The 18673-nt window shown below is 33.2% G+C and overlaps 1 protein-coding gene across 5 annotated transcripts in view; it reads left to right on the forward strand.

Moving 5' to 3' along the window:
- LOC123674247 (collagen alpha-1(XV) chain) overlaps window positions 1–18673 on the forward strand; it is a 457507-nt gene that overhangs the window by 154001 nt on the left and 284833 nt on the right. The gene's annotated exons all lie outside the window — the stretch shown is intronic.

Genomic DNA, 18673 nt, shown 5'->3' on the forward strand with positions numbered 1-18673 from the left:
AGACTTAATAGGACCAGTTTTTGACCATTCGGTTGCAGATGCAGAATTTCAATACTCTCTACTTTTAGGATTCATACTGAGGAAGTTGTAAACTTCAGGACATTCTCTTTCTTTCAATTCCCTGTTAATAAAATAATTTTTATTGAAGTAACAGTCCACAGTTTTTCACTCAACCAATAGAACTTTTCATCACATAACCCCATTTCAATCAAATTACAATTTCGACTAAACGACAAGCAAAATTTAAGAACATAAAAATTTTAATTTTCCGCATGACGCTACTCCTTTCTGAATCCAATGACACGGTTGAAGAGCAGCTGAAAAATGCCTTCATTTCGCATAAATGAGCATCAGGAATAAGTGTCCAATTTTACAATGACGAAAATTCTCGCAGATACGATAATCATATAATATTTCATTAAATTTCGTTCCATATATTAAAGGGTATGATAAATCCAATGCATGGAAGATTTTATATAATAATGATATTTAAGACTGGCGAAATGATATAATTTTTATGGGAAGAAATGTCAGTAGGTCACAGTAATTTTAGCAATCACTTTCGTCAAATATATTGCTAAGTTATTTCGAAAAGTGGCTGCCTTCCTGAGACGAATAGAACACTGCAAAATAAGTTGGGTTTGTTAAATTTTGGCGAGCCATTTTCTGCCAATTTTAAGGTGCGTTCTCTCAGAAGATTACGGTGTTTCATCTTAGAACACTGATGGAATCTTCAGTATTCATCTTCATAGCGGAGCATGGTGATTTGCCTTAGAACGGTTGGGTTTTATGTTCCAAGAGGTTCCGATCTTCCGAGTGCTTCGATGCCATCTCTCCGACGAGCAAGGGGTTACTACAAAATAGAAAAAATTCGTATCCAAAATACAAGTTACTGGGGGAAAGTAAAGTTCTATCAACCTCTACAACATCTATATGGTTGAATGGTCGCTCTCATATAAATCACATCTTCAAGGGGCTTCTTTTATTGCCTTATAATAGCGATATCGAAATTTTGAAGCTCGTTCAATTTCCCTCTTACTGTTCAAACGACATGTGACATCAGATAAATATTCAGAAGCGTTGATGTCAATTAGCTTGAATCCGGGCAAGATGCCATAATTTGAGTTAGTTAGAGAAGTTATACTCACAAAACCCAACTATGTACTTATAAGGAATGATAGATATGGTTTGGAGCCAAGGTTGATGACCATAGAAAGGTGTTTCGGTTAGCTGAAGCATCGATTTCCAATATAGCAGTATGTCTGGAACTGGAAAATGATTTCTGTATTTTACTGTATTCAATTCCATTTTCACTCGAACTCAAGTTCGACTTTTATTTATACGAGCACAGATTTCTTTGAAAATTAACATAAATTGTTTGATATGAATGTATTTCTGCTATACAATACTCTCAACAACAAGGAGAGCTGATTTACACAATTCAACTTGTGTTTTACATATGACCGTATAGATCCATTTTCTTCTGAGCAGAAGGATTCGGTCGTAATTAAATCATTATTAATTTATAGTTAATTATTATTAATACGGATTCGACAATATGCTTCTGGATCTACCTTTCAGCAAATGCTTTCATTCCTACCAAACCTTCTTTTTTAACGCAAATAAACAGGATAACGGACCTTAAGGATCCTTAAGGAGTGTTAACCGTAGATGCGTGTTTCAGGCTTACGGCCCCCATCGATATTTGTTGTTTTTTTCCAAGTGTCCAAGCCCGAAACACGTGTCTATGGTTACCCCTTTTCCTTGACGGATGTCTGATATCTTTTTTTATTGGAAAAACTATCAAACCAAGACATGAATAGTTATTAGGGAAAATCCATTTTTCAAAAAAAAAAGTTTTACAAATTTGCCTGGTTTTCGAAATAAGGTCTATAGACAATGTCTCACCAACTGTTTATTCATTTGAAGTTCCGGTTTTCTAGAAAACAGAAAATTTCTTCTCGCAAAATAAACTCTTAATAATTTTCTATATTTTCCGAATGCTTAATCGATTCTGAATCCGAATATACAAATATGATGGTAGTTTCATATTTATTTCAAGCTTTTTCGTTCAAAATCACCCTAAGGAAATTCAAATTCCATATTCGGATAATATATCCATATAGCCCGTGAAAAATACTATGATTGTGATGGTTCTTCAATTCTGCCGAAGGATAAGCCACAAAATCCAGTGACCCGCTAACATGAAACACCCTGTACAAGACTAGTGAAATGGAATTCAAAAATTATTCTGAAATGATCTTATTTCAAATTTCCAGTAATTTATTTCGCATTTACTCAAGACTCATTTTGGACGATTTCGGATCTCCACATGAGCAATTTTTTCTTCGATCCTTACCGCTCAAGAATTCATAATTTGACAGGTTTTCCTCATCCCCATTTCAACACAAATTAATGTTTTTTATATAAAATTTTTATAATATACATTTTGTTAGCAATTTGTTTTTTCCGGAGGGGCGAAATGATGGATTTGGACGCAGTCTGTTTGTGTTTCCCTCAAATTCATCTTTCGCGTTCCCAGGGTATTTGTAATAACGTGGCACGTAAGAGATATGTGGAACTAATCTGCGGAAAATTGCATTCACCTTCATAAATTATTCATAGGTGGCGGAATGAATTTTCGATGTACGGCCACATAGGTGTAATACCGATATGGCTGATTTCGGCAAGGCTCGTTGATAAAATTTTTATATGCGCTTTACATATGTTTGAGACCATTCATTCGGATGCAATCTGATCCGGATGATCCCCCTTGGTTAAAAACAAAATCCCCAGTCAAATATGAGCCAGCTCCAAATTTCTAATTTGTAATTCCGAATTGATTTCAACCGACAACCGATGTGACTGGATCATTTCAAAATCTGAATATTCAGCGATACCGCAAAATGTTTCCAGATAATGGGTAACTATTATTGGACCACTATTGTTGGAGAAATTCGAAAGTAATTTCAAGTTTTCATATTTCTTTCTAGGAAGGAGGTTATCATTCGAAGCTATTGTTTTGGAAATATAACAATCATTTCAAGTATTGAATTTTCAAAATGATTACAAATTTTTTCATTGTTTTCATCCATATAGGGTATGGTCCGTATATCTCCTTGGTGACCTACTATGGTTAGTAAGTTGGTGATCCGTATGTGTCAAATTCCTCTAAAACCGGTGAAAATTTCCTTAAACTTCGGGTTAACCAATGATAAGTGTTAAGGGGTCTGTAAATACGAAGCAGTGAAACATTGAAAACCACTAGTAACCGCTCTGAAATTCTCGGCGATATACGGACCATACCCATATGGTGTAGGGTATCCAAAATATTGGTTTCTTGGATGCCAGCAGTGGACTGATTTTTCATCTAGTTGAATTTGGCACCCTACATTGGAGTGAAATGAATCTAATGAGTTTCTCACAGAAATATACCCCTGTAAACAACAAAATCGAAATATTGAGTTGAATAACGTTGTATATTAATAATACGTAAGTGGTTTCTGTTTTTGAAAAGACCAATTTAATGGTCTTCAACATTCAATCAGTGAATTGTATGGATACAAAAATATAATTGCTGATTACTTTCAAAGCCTTACCTTGCACTGAGACCTTGAGGTCTATTGTGCCTCCCCATCAAAGCTGTCCTTCAATAACTAAAGCTCGCCTTCTTATTCCAGAGTTCTTACAATCTCTCTATTTCTTTCATTGTCTTGCAATTGCATGGCGTTCTGTGATTAGGTGGTCAGATATTTCTTCTTTCTTTCCACAAAATTGGACACTTTCTGATAACCCTATTTGATTTCAGGTCGCTTGTGATTCTATGGATATACTTCACAATTAATGATCGGCTGATGCTTTGTATTTTCTATCTTTTCTATCCAAACTCTCCTCGGGCTCTGTGGGACTCTGTGTTAGGAAGAGATAGAAGGACATTTTCAATAAGCAAAATAATTTTAATTCACAAATCACACCACAATACAATTTTCAGTGATGAAACTGTTTTCAAGTCGATCAGAACACTTTTCATTGATCAATAATAACTTTTCATGTTGAATTACTCTCTAACGATTCAACTTTACTCAAAAAATGTTCATTCGAATCAAACTGAAAGTCGAAGAGATGAAGTTGAGAGTTGGAGTGGGTTTATTTTTAATTTTTTACGAAGATGTTCTAATTTGAACCCCAAATTTTTGGCATATAGGTAATTTTCACTTGAAGATGTCATAATCAATTGAAATATTATGATAACTGTTTGATATTATTCTCTTTGGGGTGTGCAACTCTCAAAACATAAATATTAGAGAATTTCTTCAATTTGTTGATGCCCTTGCAAAAACACTGATTATTTCGTTTGACTGAAAGAGATTCCATTTAGTCCGTTTACGAGTATAGTATTGTATACTGTAAGCCTGAATAATTAGGCTCCAGATCCGAACGGGCATTTTAAGTTTGCCAATCTGGCTTGCAGTATCTAATGCCAAGTGAATAACTTCTTCCAGGATGATTTCAAAACTCGCTCGGGTAGCTCCCCTATTTTTATACGTAAAATTGCATAAAAGAATGAAAAATAGAGATTGTGAGTTGAAAATCTTGAGTTGTCCAAGTTCATGATCTTCTCATAAACTCCTTGTACCTTTCTGGTTCGAACCGCAAAATAGTCTCCAAATACATCGTGTTGGCAGAATCAAAAATTAAAAATATTCTGCATAAATTTACAAAAATGTCGCCACAATTTTTTTTCATCGGAATCCCATTAACTGATGAACCGTTGAGTGTCCACCAAAGTTTTGGAATATTGCTAAAATTATTATCAAATAAAATAATTTATCTTTTGATGCTATAATATACTAGGTGTGCCATTCGACATAAGAAAGTAGTAAACTGTTTCTGGTGAAACCGGAAGTTGAAGAGATCTGAAAATATTTCAGGGAGAAAAATCATTGTCTCAAACCCCATGATGCAACATCAGCACAAAATTATGATTAGTTTTCCACAATCGTCTAATAGGACGGTGAACCCCACCCTGTTCATTATTTTCATCAATTCAAAGCTAATTCGAATATAAATGCGTATATGCAAATACCTAATTGAAATCATTCGAACTACATCACTAAAATTCCAGCACAGTTGGTTCAGTAGTTATTCGACCTCATTTACGGATAGTGCCAAATTCGTAGGTATTGCAAGGTTTCCCGATTTTAAATAGAGATAGACCGTTGCGGTTTTCGGGACACCGTGCTCCTTTTTGGTGAAACCGAAGATACCACAAGCAGATTTGATACAGCTGTTAAAGCTTGCCACAGGGTGATTTTCGAATTTCAACATGTTCAGACTATTTGAAACGAGTTTTTCTGGATCTCAGTACTCCAGGGACATACTGAATTCAATTATTGCAGGTTTTAAGCTATTGATTCTACTTATTTTTCTTCAATGGAACACTTCTTTCTTATTCTGTTCTGCTAATTGAGAACTTTTAGAGAACTCACAATCCATATTGATATCCTCAAAAGATGTCATTTGATATCATTTTACTATTATTTTCCTTTTTTTTGATGGGTAGTCAAAGTAAGGCAAAAAATTAAATTATCATTGGATATTTCTTTCACAACTTGAACAGAGAAATAAGCTTTTCAATAGTCCAATAAAATTAATGTTACCTTCGAAAAAATTATAGCATTGCATTATAACTCAACCAGGGAAATCTGTTGTGAAAGATTGAAGATGTCCAGAGAAATCGAGGGAAGTTTTTGGGATATATAATATTAATGACTGATGCAACAAGAATGTCTTGTGTTGAATGTAGCCTAAACTGAATAGATCTTTTGAATTGATAGATCTACAGTTACAGTACCACATGAAATAAATGACCAAATTACGGCCCCCACATTCCTGTGAATTCATCTGGACAAACACTCAAAATGGAACTGATATATTGGCAATCTTGTGAAAAGGCTGTTATATAATCAGTACGCGTTCTAAAAAGTATAGAATGGACACTATGAAGATAGTATTCGGCGAATACGCCGAAACATGTAACATGATTTAATATACAAGATTCCAACAACAGAAGTGTTTCATAGACTTTTCCTTCAATTTTTCGAACTTTCAATTTTTATCAGGATATGGCATAATTTTCTAGGCAGGAAGCTCCTCAGAATGTTACAGTAATTACTGAATTGGTACAATAATTACTGAAAATATTAATCTCTTATTGTGGTGAAAAATCTTTAAATGTAATATCAATGTGTTAGAAATAAATACCTACATCAAGAATTGCTCCCCTTTCACAAACATTGAAAGTACAATGAAAAACAAGAGGAAAGCATTCCTACCTCTGCAAAATTTTTGTATCTGGTTTCTGCATCATTATCGTTGTTTTATTTCCACGTAGCCTTCTGTAACAGCTTTTGTAGAGTGAGAAATTAATGAAAATTTGATATTACTAAATGATATTTGAAAGCTAATAAAGCGGAATGATCGGTTTCGCGATTTATTGAGCTTATCTTGGTCAAACTCCATGTCTTCAAACAATTTTGAATAATTTTCATTTCGAAAAATCCGGTTGCTTTAACGTAACAGTTTGTAGTTAATTCTATCACGACGATAAAAATATTGTTCTGAAATGATGATATGAAAATTTATATCACAGCGCTAGCATCAATAATGTGAAATTTATTAATGAATCCAAAAAAATTAGTCACATGGGATTTTTGATCATAACTCAAAGATGAAAAAAAATATCGAAAGGTGGTTTTCAATTTTAATTTTTTAGATTTTGAAAAACAGCCCCTCAACTTTCTGAGGAGTAATTTTTCATGTTCGATATTTCAAACTTATTGGAATATGCATATCTTCATATTGATTGATCGTTTTCGAAACATCTGATTGAATTGGCACGAAATCGTGGAGGAAAACAAACCAGCTCAATTAATCAAGAATTAATTCGAACAATTAAACGTGATATTTAAGTTAATACCCGTATTTTTTTCATCTATACCTAGCTAATGTTGAAATGTTGTAAGAGCAACTCTTTCGAGTAGATGAAGTATCTCTTCAACCGAAAGGGTAAATGAAGTAACATTTTAACAGCAAGGGTAGATACAATGTTAGAATTTCCTTTATTCAATTAAACTCAAAACTGGTATTTCTTCTCGTACATCATCCTAGATTTTTGGAGCAACAATACACTTTCAGCTTCCAAAGCTGCATCTTCTACATTTGATGTCAGGTTCTCTTCATCATGTGTCAATTTGTTTCTGTACATTTGGTATACAAAGCGCAGAAATACTGAACACTCTGCAAAACCAGAATGTAAAATTTGTTTTACATTTGTTGACAGAGTAATTTATGTCCCTAGTAACGGATAAAGATAAAGTACAGGGTGGGCAAATTTCGATGATTTAGCACTACAACTTTTAAACCAGAGGGTGTAGACAAAATCTGATATCCACTTCTCGGTCTCTTTTTCTGAAAAACTAACAAAGTAGTATTCATTTTTGGTCACCTTCTTTTGTTTTCGAGTTATAAGCGAAAAATGAAAAAATGACGATATCGAAAAACATTTATATCTCCGCTAATATTGATGATAGAGCTCTGAAATTAAAACATTATACAGGCACTTTTTGACGTAGAATCCAGTGACGTGCTCATCTTTCCAAAAGGGTTTTTAACTACGAATCTATGACCCAAAGTTATGTTTTTTCTAATGAGAACACTAGATGTTTGTGCCATTTTTTGAAAGCTCAATTTTTCCTGATTTCAAAAATATATGACATCTTATGGTTTGTATAAAAAAAAATAGAAAATGGCCAAAATCTTTTTTTACCTAAGAGTCTCAATATTTCTATGGTTTCAACTATCGATGAACACAGAAGAATTAAGCTTTGTATAACAATAGTAGTGTCCTTCCACCAATCTGATTATTTCTATGATTTTTACTAATTTCTACAAAATTCGAGTATAGGTAAATTTTATCAATTTTTTATCTAAAAATAGATTCAGAAATAACGAAAAGATCTACAGGATCGAATGTTTCAATCGAAAGAGTTGTAATGAGATGGATGCATCAGAAGATTATTTTCATAGGTCTCCAGAATGAATAGGCACAAGTACCAATCCATTTCAAATAGCATATGAAACAATGCATATGTGATTGAACAATTTAATTACGGAGGGAATTAGTAAAAATCATAGAAATAATCAGATTAACGGAAAGACGCTTCTCTTGTTATAGGAAGCTCAATTTTTCTGTGCTTGTCAACAGTTGAAATCATAGAAATATTGAGACTCTTAGGTAAAAAAAGGTTTTTGACCATTTCCTTTTATTTATATTGATACAAACCATACGATGTTACATATTTTTGAAATCAGGAAAAATTAAGCTTTCGAAAAATGGCACAGAAATCTTGTGTTCCCATTAGAAAAAACATAACTTTTGGTCATAGCTTCGTAATTGAAAACCCTTTCGAAAAGACGGGCACGCCACTGGATTCTACGTAAAAAGTGCCTGTATGATGTTTTAATTTCAGAGCTTCATCATCAGTATTGACGGAGATATAAATGTTTTTCGATATTGCCATTTTTCCAATTTTCTTTAATAACTCGAAAACAAAAGAAGGTGGCCAAAAATGAATACTACCCTTGTTAGTTTCTCAGAAAAAGAGACCGAGAAGTGGGTATCAGATTTTGTGTATCTCCTCTGGTTTAAAAGTTGCCCATCCTGTACAAATTTATCGTCTTGTTCAATAAATATCTACATGGATGGTTGTTGCTATATTTACTAGACCAATTACAAATGCACGATAAAAATTCATTGGCACAAGTTCAGGACGTCTTTGACAACGTGTTTCATTTCATAGTCGTTGGCTTCGCGTGCTAAGTGTTGACGGGTTCGTGGAACGAAATATTTAAACGGCTTCCAGACCGGAAGCCGAATGGGAAATACAGACGGACCTACACAACTCGTCGCGAGACTTAGCGATCTCAAGTAAATTCATAACGCTTAAATTTCCCCCGGGTAAGGTGATAACGTCGCCGAGAAAAACATTGAGTCGCATTGTCTTTATTGTCTGCACGTCGAACATGAAACAGAAGATGTACATTGCACGTAGTGTAGTATGAACTAATTTGATATGTGGGTTATATGGAGGATATGTAGTTAATGAAAAGTTTTTGGAGATATCCGAACATATGAGACTTGTAGGATTGTTTATTGCCTTTATTCATATGGAACCACAAGAGTTGACGTCTTCTACAGAGGCTTTACTTGAGACCCTTCGGTTACACTCAATTAACTATCCGACTATAATCAATGAGCGAAATATATATAACTCGTTATTCGACAGACTAATATACTTATATTTTATATAACAACGAGTGCAAAAACAAGGCTATACGAGGTGTTTCACCGGGATAGCCTATTAGACGTTTATTGAAAACTAATCATAATATCTAGCTATAAATTTGCATATTGGGGTTTGGGACAATGATATTTCTTCCTAAAATATTTTCAGACCTCTACAACTTCCGGTTATACCAGAAACAGACTACTACTCCCTTATTACAGAAGGTACACCCAGTTATATTATTACGATCATTTCGGCAATATGCCATACTTTGGGCAAAAACTCAACGGTTCTTATGTATGTCGCGATGAGAACTCCCTTTTTTTTTAACTTTTTCGGCAGAAGAAGCTTTTTTTCCAAAAATTGTTTTCCTTTTTCTATTCTGCAAATACGTAGTATTATAAGACTGTTTGCAGTTTGCATCAAAAATGTAGAGGGTGTTTATAAGAAGATCATGAACTTGGACAGATCAAATTCATAAAATTCAAGAATTTCAAATTAGAACCTATATTTTTTATCATTTCATTCGATTGTACGTACAAAAATAGTGGAGGTCACAAAAGCAAACCCTATACCTAAAATGAATACTTCAAGAGTTATCGAGGAAAAACATTAAATTGGGTTGTCAAAGTTCATGATCTTCTTATGAACACCCTGTACATTTTTGGACCAATCCGCAAACAGTCTTATAATACTACGTATCTGCAGAATCGAAAAATAAGAAAATTTTTTCGAAAAAAGCTCTTTCTGCCAAAAATTTGAGTCCTCGTCGCCACCTTTTTTTTTCATTAGAATCATATTAATTCACGAACCGTTGAATTTTTACCCAAGGTATGGCATATTGCAAAATTTATTATCAACAAAGCTATTTAACGATGCAACAATATACTGGGTGCGATATTTGAAATAAGGAAGGGGTAGTCTATTTCTGGTATAACCGGAAGTTGTAGAGATCTGAAAATATTTAAGGGAGGAAGAATATTGTCGCAAGCGCTAATTTGCAAATTTTCGCTATTAGTTTTCCTTATAGGCCATCCCGATGAATCACCCTGTATATTCTTGTTATATGCATGTTTGTTGTCAATATTATGAATTAGTAAAATTGATTAATGTCTGAACTTAATTATAATAGCATAATATATGATGGATTACAGACAATTTTCAATTCCGGAAAAAGTATCTCCTCAAGCGGGACTCGAACCCGCAACGTCTGAATCACCCGTCCAGTGCTGTCAGCTACAATATATTATGCTATCAATATAACGAATATTATGAAGAAACTTAACCCTTCGTTAGGCGCGCGGTATTTCCTAACGCGTTTAGGCGCGTGGATTACAAACGTAATCCAAAATGATTTGTCATTAAATCACATACTCAGACTATAATCATTGGCTAAATTGGTTATTCAGTTTTGTTGATGTATCTGCTTCAATGATGAAAAAAATTTTTTATAAAAATTTTCAAGAATCACACTGTTTGAGTAAGAAAGCAAAAGAATCACGTTTTTCATAGTTTTATCTGCGTCTTGTACATTTTGGACAACAAACAAAAAACAATTATGAATAGTTAAAAAAAAAACAAATATTCTGAAAAAAGACAAACCAAATATGAAAAATACAATTTGTTACATTCGATAGAAGTTATCATATTCATGGAAAATTCACACAATTATGGTGATTTCTTCAACCATCTAAACATTCAGTGCAAATATCTACTGCATGTTGCTTGCAAGCGTGTCTTTTGCATTTCACGCACACTTTCCTTTTTGACTTGTTACGGCTTCTAGGACATATATTACATCGTCTTATAGGATTTTCTTGCCTTGGTAGATCAGGTGGCGGGGGTAATGTCGCTTCGAGTCCAAGGAGGGAACGCGCTCGTCTTCTGAGTTCCATGGGTAAGCAGGTCATATTCGACCTGGCCTCTATTTGTGGCTTGATGAGTTCCCAAGCAAATTTTTCAATGAAATCACTCCTTACTTTTTTTTTCCGTAGAATGGTTCGCTTTGTAAATGCAGACGGAATTTATTCCAGCTACGTTCAGCAGATTGTAAAAGACAATCATTGCATTTTTCGCAACGTTGTATTTTTGGCATAGTTGGTCCACTAAGTCGACGCCAATTTTGGTGTGGTTATAAAATGTCACTATTTCTGGTTTTCTTTTATCTTCTGTTTCCAGATCGATCGCATCATCATGGTGCATTGAATATACTAAAATAACGGATTTATTTTTAGGGTCAGACATATTATATTCCTGAAACATCAATAATCATGAGATAATGATATAAGAATACATATGCATTCGATAATGTTCGTAATAATGCAAAAAAAAACTATACTTACCAAATTTATGACAACACGAGTACTTCGAGCAAACGTAACGCAGTTAGGCGCGCGGATTACAATGGTAATCCAGTCGTGTTTAGACGCTCCTAAATTCCAGCAATAGTATATTATTTCACAAGGAGGAGAAGTGTCACTTTTCATGGCGAGCTTATGTTTCCCCGCCGAACGGAGTGAGGCGGGGAATTTAAGCGAGCCATGAAAAGTCACTTCAACTCCGAATGAAATATGCTATTTTTTTTTCAAACGTTTTGTAATTCATACAATCAAATTCTGAACAAAATCGTACGAAAATATATCAGATTTGCACAGCTCTCATGGTTACATTTCATCATTTCATGTTGGTACTTCCGACTCTCCGTCAGCCGTCACGGATTTATCTGTCACTTCATCGTTTATTTTCATTTCTGCTCAGAAGTCAAGTCGTGAACAATAACAAATACAATATCTACTCTACATCTAGTAATAACGAAATTCCTGGAACTTTCCTAAATAGAAATATATCAAGTAGATCCTGTGTTATCTCGAACTCATCTAATAGTATAGAAGAAGTTGTATCATAAAATGGAAGGTAGAATCAAGCAAAATTATTACATCTCGTATGGCTCTACTATTTACATTTATTTTGCAGAACTGTTGAACTCTCCAGGGTGAGAAGATTCGAAAATACTATTATGTACAATCCACACATAAGTATTTATATATTTAATAACTGCATTGGATATCCAAAAGGATTGAAATAACTAGAAATATTTTTGATGAAGAATATTGTTTACAATGTTTTCTTTACGGATAAGTTATCGTAAAGAATTGATGAAATATATTGTAACATAACTAACCTAACAATTTTAGCAGATATATAATTAGTGTTCAGAATAAATGATTGAGAGAATTATAATTCTCATCAACAATATGAATGCACTTATATTTTTGATTACTAAAGAAGAATTACTGCAATTGTGCTAATATGTGATTTTATGAAAATAAATGAGATTTGTTTTGATATATTCTATTCATTCTATAATAATTTGAAGATTGAATGAACTCTCAGTCCATATCATTGAAAGTACAATTATTGAAAACTTTGATTGTTACATTAGAATGCATAATGCATCCCTACATGGAATGATAGTCCAGGTATGTAGTGGTTACGTTTGTAGTCCCTTTGCAAATTGTATTTATAATGGGAGCTTTCAAATTTTGACTACCCGATGCAGGAATAAAGCTAGCCAAGATTTCAGAAATAACCTTATTTGCCAGGTGAGAGGCAGATGATTGATTATTTATAATCATGCTGCTCATCTCGATTCTTCTGCATGCACTAGAATATCTGATAATTAATATTATCTGCAATTTTGTTCCAAAATTATGAAATGTCAGATAACATCGAAGATAATATACATAACTTGACATCAACAAATTCAAAAACTGTTCAATGTCTTCAAATTCTAAAACCTTAGATTTTTTTGGAATACATTTTCTTTACAATAAAGCTTGTCATTTTGAATGATTTGTCGAAATCAATATAACGTTACAGGTTGAGTATACAACATTACATCGAATAGGTTTTTTTTCCATAAAGCTGAACTTTCATGAATTTTGCTTAAACATTCAAAATATGTGATAACAACGTTTTCTATTGTAAATAGGATGATTTTTCGTGGTCCATTAGTTGAATTTTGTATATTCGTTCTCCCAATATTTTTTTGACTTCTGGGGAATTATTCTATTTCGTGCTTCTATCGCAATGCTTTTATTTCTGGAGGAATCTAGTTCATTCCAAAATCAGATATTTAAAGGTATTCATTGATAATTGCGTCTACAACACTTATTGAATTTTGAGTTTGTGATACAGACATCTGTTCTGCCAACCAACATTTTTCAATGCAAAAATCAGTAAATGATATTTACTGAAAATATTCCATTAAATTCGATAAGAATGCAGTGAATTAGAGAAAATAATGTATAATTCTAGTACAGAAGGCTTATTCTAACACTCGTTCGTTCAAATAATGACGTTTAAATCAGAATTATTTATTCTTGTCCATGGTAACTAATTAATCGTTTCCGTAGCAACCACTTTTCCCTCCGCCGGAGGGAAAAGTATTTTTCCCTCCGCCGGAGGGAAAAGTATTTTTCCCTCCGGCGGAGGAAAAGTAGAACTTTTCGATGATCCTGTCAGTCGAGAAATGACGTTATTATTGTACGTTTGAAAAAAAAAATATTTCCCACCGCTTACTGAATACTGAATCGCTAGAAAGAGATGTAATTGACAGCTACTGAGGTCCGCGCTTACATAACCAATGAAATTAGGAAAATATCGGCGTTGGAATAGTGGTGGATTACAATCGTAATCCACGCGCCTAACGAAGGGTTAAAGTCAATTTTTAATATTTTGATAACCGCTGTAGTTTCGTTGTGGCGACAGGACCTTACAAGAATAAGAAGGTGAGATTGAAAATAAAGATATAAATAGATGTTTTACACATCAAAAGATTCATCCTGAAAAGTGACCGAATGATTGCTGTTCAACTGAATCGTATTCCTGAACTTATAGATACATTATTTTGTAGAACTATTTAAAGGGTTTGTAATAGTTCCAACCCTGTATATTTCATGTACACAAATTGTCAATTGTCGGCTATGGTGGCACATTAGAAAATGTGTGGGAAAATTGTTCGTTTAGATTTACTTATTCGGCTACTTTAAGGTGACACCACATTTTTCATAGGTAGGATGATATTATGAATACTCCAATGTGTTGTTTTATGGTCAGTCTTAATACAATTGCACACTCTGGTATTTTTTGTGAATGAAGTTTCGTTTCAAAAACGTGGTTTTCATCATAAAAAACATATTTATACAGAATGATTCATCACTATAGCCTATTAGACGTTTATGCTTTCGTGTTGAAAATTTGCATATTTGGGTTTCAGTCAAGTGTTTTATTTATTTTCTTTCATTAATATTAAAATTATGTTTAACCAAGGGATATGTGAGCAATCAATTTCGGGTGAATAGAGAGTTATTGTTAATATTATTCATGAAAATATAAAATATGAGATTTTCTGTGGAAATATTTCTGAGCTGTTTCTTAATAGAGTTTCAGTGGATATAATTTTCCAAATATAAACGACTTATGGTGTTGAAACATTCGAATTCGAACCCGATTTGATATTCTGGAGTGAAAACTGTAAAATTTATGAAACATTGGAAATCCATCAGGGAGTTGGATTTCCGTCAAGGGTAGTGATTATCCAATAATCTTCAGTAATATCACTTAAGTATATCGTAATATATTATCTCAATATTGGTTAACTGTTTCCAATTATACTCGTATATCATAGAGGGGATAATTGTTTGGCAACCGCAGTTTAATCTACAGATGGAACGGAGCAATCATTCATGTCTTCATTCTGAAGTATTGAAATTCCTAACTGCAGCATGCTAATAGATTAATAACAAATTTATAGATCGGAAGATTTGTGAGAATATCAGATGGAATTGTGGTCTCGATAAAATAAATTTTATCGATGAAGTACCGGAAATTGAAGGGATTGTCAATATTTGCGGATAGCTTTGTTTCATCCTTCCCACGGGGAGTGTGAACATCTTTGTCATCTGCTTCAATTTTAGTGCTTCTGCACTTTAAACTATTCTGTCACGATTGTTATAATGATAAAATATATTCTACATAGGATTTGTTTCAAATAAAGCATCGCTACATAATTGGCGTCAAAGGCTAAATCAAGGATAAAACTGATAAATTGTGTACCATGAAAAGAAATCACTGTATTGACATAATAAATATCCCATGAAATTTTTCTATTTCCAAAACTACCTTCACCATTTCTCAGTCGATAGAAAACAAATCGAAATCGATTCTTGAAAATAAGTACAATGATTGTATGAATATTTCTCTATCTACTTTTCTGACATATTATTGTTTAGTAAGTTTCATGAAAACTGATACAGGTTCTGCGATGTCATTCAAGAGAATATCATAGTTGAAATGAAAATGACAAATTTAACACAAAAAAAAACGCAAAATTAAGATTGAGTGATGACTTGCCTCGACCGTTGGTAGGTGAAGCTCTAGTAATAGTATCGAACCTTACATCTTGATCTACCTTTTTTTCGGTATAAAAAATATTTTTGTAAGTATTGCATTAAGTGATCGAGTTTTTGAACGAATTTCAATTGATATTAATATATAGGGAAATAACTAAATGATAATCACGAAATTCTGCATACTGAGAAAAAAGTTCAGAAGAAATACTCTACTGAATGACTCTACAGATGTTATATGTAATATGTTGGATAGCTTCAGATCGTTTATGGGATGTTTATGAATAAACTTTTCTGAATGAATCTACAGATGTTATAATATGTTGAATAGGTTCAGATGGTTCATGGAAAGTTTACTTAACCACTGGTTTCAATAAAAAAATTACACAATTACTGAGACTTATTGAAGCCTGTATATTTCCTTTCTTAAATGACATAAGGAATGTATTAGGTGTACAACTTTGTTTCCACCATTTTGCAATAGATGGCAGTAGCGGTAAGTAGTAGTCGAAATAAATAGTTCGTAAATGTCATGCAATAAGCTTAGGTATTTGTTAACATAACGCTATCGAAATTTTAGTCGATTTGTGTCTGTTATCATCGATAAAACACGTCAATTTGTCATCATTTGCGGGATATTTTTGCTTTGTTATGGAAAAATCTTCAGCTGAGGCTCATCGAATGCTCTCAAATCCCTATGGTGAGGCCGCTATTAGTGAAAGAACGCGAGAGTGGTTTCAATGCTTCAAGAACGGTGATTTTGCCGTCGAAGACCAGCATGGTGGTGGAAGAGAGAAGGTTTTCGAAGATGCAGAATTAGAGGCATTAGGTACTTGATCAAACGCAACAAGAACTGGCAGAATCATTGGAAGTGAAGCAACGAGCTATCTCGAAACACCTGAAAGTCAGAAGAATGATTCATAAATAAGAAAATTGGGTGTCGTACGAGTTGAATTCGAGAGAAGTTCAACGGCGTTTGTTTGCTTGTGAACAGCTACTTGCAAGGCAAAAACGGAAAGGATTTCTGCATCGCATTGTGGAGACGAACATGTTGCGAAAGAGGTCAAGACATACTTGGAAACGTTGGAATGGAAAGTCTTATCCCACCTGCCGTATTCTCCAGACGTCGCTTTCTCGGACTATCACTTGTTTAGATCAATGGCACACGGCCTGGCTCACCAGAACTTCTGGTCTCATGAAGAAGTAAAAATTGGATGGATTTATGAATCGCTTCGAAAGAGGACCAGTTTTTTCAACGCGGAATTCGTATGCTGCCCGAAATATGGGAGAAAGTATAAAATATATAAATGTATAAGCAGTTTCTTCAGAATAAAATACCGAATTTCGGATAGATTATGGATCGCTTCAAAAGATATATATAAATATATAAATGTATAACCAGTTTCTTTAGAATAAAATACCGAATTTTGGATAGAATGGCGGAAGCAAAGTTGTACGTCTCTTTAAAAAATACACAGTGTTGTAATTTTTACCCTATCAAAAGGAATCATTTCTATTAGAAAGTCCTTTACTTTTTAAGCACTCGTTTCTTGAACCGTTCGCTTAATCATCATCATCATTAATGAGAATGAAATGAATAACTACAGACCTATAAGTTTATTGCCAAGTTTTTCAAATGTCTTTGAATTGCTAGTATTTTCAAGTTTAATGGAATTCATCAATGCAAACAACATTTTTGAAAACAGTTAACATGGGAATCTACAAGGAAGATCAACACAAACAGCGATTTTTCAGTTTGTGCAGTATATTTTGGGAATACTCGAGGGTAACAAAATGGCATTAGGCATATTTTTTGATCTATCTAAAGCTTATGGCTCGGTGAATAGGGAATATCTAATCAAAAAACGAAGAGTTACCATCAAGCAAGATAACATCACAATCAAGTCTGAGATTTTAACTTGTACCATAGAAATTGATCAAGGAAGTGTTATCGGTAAGGTTTATAGAGATGAATGAAGGCTATATTGTGAATTATGTAGATGATACATATTTATTAGTTGGAGCAGGAAACTTTGAAGAGCTAGAAGACAAAGCTACTCGAATTTATGCAAGATCAAAGTCTTGGTTTGATCAAAACAAATTAATTCTTAACGAGAATAAATCGAAGGTTTTGTTATTTGATACAAACAGATATAAAAAACAAAATCAAATATGATAAAAATGTCACGATCTCATTATGAATTGTCAGAAGTAGTCAAATTTGTAGGCATTTATATGTCGACCAATTTCATATGAAAATTTCATCAAAAAAATTAAGTAGAATTTGTTTTGCATCAAGATCTATTTCAAATTATGTAAATGAAAACACTTTAAGAGTTGTGTACTTTGGAAATTTTGAAGTCACTCTTAGGTATGGAATTATGGGAACTAACGAAAACTTGGAATTCAAATTTTTAATTCAAAAAAGTATAGTTTTTGAATTAAGTTTCAGGGAATCTTGTAGAGGAAAATTTAGAATTGAGAATATTTTCACAGTAAATGGTTTGTACTTAATTGAATGTTTGCTATTCATACATAAAAATAGGCTCAGTTTATACAATGAAATATCAGAATCAGATACACAAAGTACAAGAACATTTGATATAATATATCCAGCTCATAGATTAACTTTAACAGAGAAATGTCCATCATATATGAGTATAAGAGCATTTAATAAGCTGCCAAGGCAAATAAAACTGATTTCAAACTATAAAGCTTTCAGAAACAGAATTAAGCATATGCTTATCATGTTGGAACCATATAATCTCGAGAAATATTTTGGGGGCTAGTTGATGCTCAAATTTTGTTTTGACGTCATTTCATTTGAATTTAATTTATCAAAAATAAAGGAATATTATTATTATAACAGAAAATTAAAATCCATGATATTTTGCTATTCGGAAATTAGAAAGTTGA

The sequence above is a fragment of the Harmonia axyridis genome, chromosome 2, assembly GCF_914767665.1.
Source record: "Harmonia axyridis chromosome 2, icHarAxyr1.1, whole genome shotgun sequence".
Taxonomy (NCBI): Eukaryota; Metazoa; Arthropoda; class Insecta; order Coleoptera; family Coccinellidae; genus Harmonia; species Harmonia axyridis.